The following is a 5,508-nucleotide window of genomic DNA, read 5'->3' as shown; positions in this document are numbered from 1 at the left end:
TGACTTAAATGTTATTAATTTTATATTAATTATATTAACTATATTAATTATATTATATTATATTAATTATATTATTATATTATGCCCACATATGGTAAACAGCAATGACAAACAGTAAAATTACTTAGAAACTGAAAATAGCAGAAGAAATGTCATCCTAATGAATAGATTTGTTCATATTTGTCTTTTTTCTGATGTGTTAACCTTTGAAGCATAATAACACCTGTCTGTATAAAAATCACCTTTTATGTTACACTTCCTCTGCGGATCAACTGTCTGATCCAAATAATTAGAACTAAAAGGATTTAATTTTTTTTAGTATCTGACAAAGTGATTTTATGTTCTTTTAACCAAGTAAAAATCTGTGGGGTTTTTTTTTCAGTATTTTAGATCTCATTTTTCCTAGTAATTTCTTTCTGCAGCATATGAAAAAAATAAAGACCCACCAATTGTAGTTAAAGATGCATTCATGTCAACAGAAAAGTAAATGTATGTGGAAATGTAAGACATGTCTTATTTTATTTGTAAAGGAATTATTTTGATAAATATTCTGGCCAAGAGATTAAGACAAACTTACTGAAGAATTTTCCTTTTTTTCTTCTTGTTTCCTCTGTTGGTTTCAAGTAGACCATTTGTTCTAGTGTTGATTTGATTGGGTCAGGTATATTGTTTCCTCAGGCTTTCATTTGTATTTTCTTTTTTTCCCCCACTTCTTTATTAGTCACCCAACAATCTCCATTTTACATTTTCACATATGCACAAAAAATTAGTAGTGACTTTAGGCTTGAACTAGATATTTCATGTCCTTATATTACAGAAGGTAATTGGTTCCTTATCTCTCTTTTTCATGCCTGCCATACCGTTACCCATACTCAATGAGTGTCACTTGCTAAATGTGGCCTTTGTCAGACTTCCTTTTTACAGACTTTCTCTGGTTTAGAATTAGAATTAATGGAAAATTCTTACAATGGTGAGACCATAGTCCCGCCACTATCCCATCAGCTTGATGACAGAAGAAAACAGTTAGTTATGCTCAGATTCCTCATACCCTCTGCCCTACGAATAGTCACAGCTGCCTATAGTTGATAAGTATATCCAAGTACATCCAGGGAGGAGAAAACATTAAATTAGAAAGGATGTTCTCCTTAAACCCCATGAAATAATCGAGTTTTACCTTGTTAGCAAATTCCTTTTTCAACAAGGACAAGTAGAATTTAGATTTCTAAGGGATAACTGAGAGCAACACCCCCAAACAGCAGGTGTTAGTGTGTGGGGGGGGGGGAACAAAACAACTCAGATGATCTACTGATAACTTTTCCATTTATTTTAAAAGATGCCCTAAATTGGCTTTAGCCGGAGCAGAGGGAGAAATTGTCTTTGAGAAGTAACTAAAGAGTTCCTAAAAGACAACTCTCTGTTATTTACAATAAAGTAGATGGAACTATTGATACAGAAAACAGAGATGAATCTCAAGGACACCATGCTGAGTGAAAGAAGCCAGACACAAAAGAGTGCATAAAAGGAAACTTTCTGGAGTCCTGATAATGTTTCTTGATTCGGTTTAGATTACACAGGTGTACCATTTGTCAAGTTTCAAGAAATGAGGGATTGCATTGTATGTAAATTTTAACTTAAATTAGGAACCACTGACAGAAAGAATTCTAGTTAATTGCATGCTTGCGGATGTGCCTAGGGGTGAAGTGTATTCACCTCTGCAATTCACTTGAAATGTTTCCAGAAACAGAGATGGAAATAAGGGTTTATAGATATGTAACTAAGTAACTATGTTATTTGCATACTAAATATATAACTAAATATGTCAAGATATTAATAATCTAAGTAATGGGGCTGTGGATGGTCCCTGTAAAATTCTTTCAACATTTCTGTGTATTTCAATCATATGCATAATAAAAGTTTAAGATGGTAATTTCTCTTCCTGGATCCAGAAAGTATCTTCTCCAAACTCTGTCAGTCCCTCTAAAGAGCCCCTATTACTTATTATAAGTCTTTTTAAGATTACTTTCCATATCTTTCCTTTGAAATTTAAGATATTGTGTTTATATAGTTAAGCAATTATTGATATACCTGATATTATGCTAGAATTTTTACATATAAAATTTCATCCTCATGAGAAATCTGCAAATTATTATTTTGTGTGTCAAGGTCTTTTATTTTTTTTAATTTTTTAGGAGAAAGAGCCCATTGAGTTCTAGGTAACTTACAAGAAAAGAGAAATTAACATTTCATATCACCAATAATTTTATTAATTTCTTGATATCCCTGACAAAGGAACAATAAAAATATGTAAAAATAAGTTCCCAAATAAAAATTTTTGAGAATCATTTAAGATAGTAAAAAGCACTTCCCTCATTATAACTCCATTTTTAAAGTCATTTATGAGTCCTTTTTCTGTCTTCAAATGAGCCAGTAACATTTAACCCAACACTTTGGTACTTCATGATCACAGTTAAGTTTAGCGTTGTTGTTATGTGCAGTCAACTTGGAATCAATTAATACATGACCCTCCGGTAGCTTTTTAGCACCTGTAAATCACACAGGAGGACATAGCTGGTTTTTTTTCCTGCAGAGCACCTGGTGGATGCAAACCCCCTGCCTTTGGGTTGGCAGTGCATCTTCTTGGCCACTGAGCCACCAGAACTCCCAGGGTTAGTACCAGTCACCAAAAGCATCACAACAAGAAGCAGAAAATCTAGCATCCTCTTTCTTATCTGTTTCCCAAATCACAGAAAACAGCAATTGGCTCCAAGAAAAGGTACTTCCAACTCAGAGCAAAAGGAACAGAAGAAAAACTTTATTTTTCAAAATAGCAACAATTCACTCGAAGATAAAAATATATCATATTCTAGGTTTAAGCCTAGAAAATTGAAGCAAGGGAAAATTCAAAGTTGAGTCATTTAGCATAGTTAATTCCATTTTAACAACACTCACCTGTCAGCCCCCCAGTAGGTATCATTATCTTGATATTTCCATAAAAATCAACAAGGTTCTGAGAACTTTTGTACCTTAACCAGAGTTATACAGCTCAGGAATGGTAGGACCAAAATTAACCACTAAACTCTTCAGGTTTTTGGATGTGGTTGCAGTTTTGGTTTTCATTGTGTGTGTGGTTTTGGGTTTGTTTGGGTTTTGTTTTTTTAAAAATCTATTCTCTCTCTAAAGCAAGTTAGAATTGATATTTAGTATAAATCGATTTCTTGGGTCACTTTCCAGAGATGTAGCCAAATACTGAAGAGAGTAACAGATTTCAAAGGAGAACAAATACCACTGGCATACAAACACCACTCATCAATGCCTGGTCTATGGGATGTGTCAAAAGAGCAATGAAGACCATGAAATAAATAGAAAGTATCACAAGAAATGAAAAGTCCATAGAAAGGAAGTAAGGAAGGCCGTTGATACTCATTTCCCATTATATCAACCCTCTCCCATAGTAGATAAAAGGTTATCACACAACAACATGGTTGCTGAAGAACAACTCTGCATTATACTTGTCTCTGAATAATCAACGGGAGTGGGTATTCTACGAAGTATAGATTATATGAGTAACCTATTTAGAAAGAAATTTATATATTGGCAAAAGAAATATTAGAAGAAATTGTATCTTATGAAGATAAGCATGTTATTATGGGTATAATTATAAGTAAATGACATATAAAAATGACTGTGCAGTATGGTTCCTTCCTGACTGTCTGCCCTGGTCTCAGTCCTCATGCCGGCAACTCTGTGATGGTGACCAGCAGCCCCAGAGTTGTGCTTGATGATTACAAGGCAGGCTATGACCTAAATCTGTTTTATATATCTGGTGGCCTAGTGGCAAGAAGCTGTGTTACAATCCCAAAGACATGTGGTTCAAACCCACCCAAGGCTCTGCAGGAGAAAGATGGGCAATCTCCTCACGAGGGATTAACTGCCTCTGAAAACCTGCCAGAGGGTCAACTATGAGTCAGTTCCAACTCAATGGTACACAACACAATAATCATTGCATGGAGGATTTGGAAAAATTGTTTACTCCTTATGGACTAACTATGGACAAGACTGATATGGGATATGGCCATCACATCATGGCCCTCTTTGTGCTCAAGAGCAGCTATAAATTCTTTGTTGAACTGATGGATTACATCAAAGCACTGAACAGAAATAGTGATAAAACAGCTATTCCAATGCTTGGAATATACCCTAAGAGAATGAGAACTGAGACTCAAACAGAAACTTGCACACCAGTGTTCCTAACAACATTATTCAACATCGCAAAACATGGAAACAGCCCAGATGTCCAAACACAAACGAATGAATTGAGAAGTTGTGGTACATTCATACAATGGAATACCATGATGCATGCAGGAACAATCAGTTTGTAAATTACTACCTAACTTGGGAGAGACTGGAGAGCATTATGCTGAGTGAACTAACTAAGTTCCATAAAGATAAATACTGTATAAAACCATTATTGTAGAATGAGTATAAGGATCCAAGGTGGGGGTTGGGGGTGGGGAATGGTTGAAATAGAGGGGTGAGGATGAGAGGTAGTGTCTGAATCATAGGGTTGCACAGTTAGATGAGTGGGTGGGGTGAAGGAAATGGGAAGGATCTTTTGTGAAAAATGATGTATTCAAACTTTGTAAATAAATCAGAGTAATATATTTTTAAAAAGAAATAAATAGTGGTAAATCCTTTCCCATGACTGTAGAGCTACTATCATGACCATTCTACAGGAAACTTCAAAGTAGTCGGTGGAGATGATCTCTCAAATTTACCTGGAAAGAATGTCTTCATTGTTAGGATATAATTAACACTGGGAAAACCGTGCAGACTCTGTTTTCCTTGGTCAACCAGTGTAATCCAATGATGGTCAAAGTTTCCAGCATGCTGGTGGGAACTCCTCCTCCAAACATCATGTATGGACCAGACTTTGTTGGCTTTGAGATTCCAGACAAGTTTGTTTAGGGTATGCCCTTGACTATAATACTGAATACTTCAGGGATTTTAATCACATCTGTGTCATCAGTGAAATGGGGGGTGGGAAGGGGAAAGCACAATGCCTAAGTAAGTAGAGGTGAAGGACCCCCGAACCGCTGGTCCTGTTCTGTCCCGAGTGGACGGCGAAGACCCAAGACTCCAAGACACCGGCTTGATGCAACAGCAAGAGATAAGAGGTTATTTGCACTATGAACCTACTGACAGCATTGGTTGAATGGTGGCTATCTGACTTGTGAAAAAGAATACCTTTTAAGTCATGCTTCTCACTAGTAAAAATAGTGAAAGTGTATCTGTAAGAAACATTTGAAGAGGAGATATATTAGTTTTTCACTGATATTTTCATTTTATGTACTCCTGAAAGAATAGGAATGATTGAATCTTGTTTGTTATATGACCACATGTTTAAGAAAGGCAATGGCATTTGGATTTTGCATCAATGACACTATCTGGGAGTTTTTATTGGGTCCTAGGCCACATGTCCTAGAATTTAGTAGTGCTTCACTAGTATTA

At 35.7% G+C, this 5,508-nt stretch overlaps 1 pseudogene; it reads left to right on the top strand.

Moving 5' to 3' along the window:
* The first annotated feature begins 3,747 nt into the window (after positions 1-3,747).
* On the top strand, positions 3,748-5,072 carry LOC102859441 (annotated as a pseudogene).
* The last annotated feature ends 436 nt before the right edge of the window (positions 5,073-5,508 follow it).

Source organism: Elephantulus edwardii, unplaced genomic scaffold (assembly GCF_000299155.1).
Source record: "Elephantulus edwardii isolate Elephantulus edwardi_28Jun2011 unplaced genomic scaffold, EleEdw1.0 scaffold00098, whole genome shotgun sequence".
Taxonomy (NCBI): Eukaryota; Metazoa; Chordata; class Mammalia; order Macroscelidea; family Macroscelididae; genus Elephantulus; species Elephantulus edwardii.
Note: the sequence above shows the minus strand (reverse complement) of the source record. Positions and strands in the feature narration are given on the sequence as shown.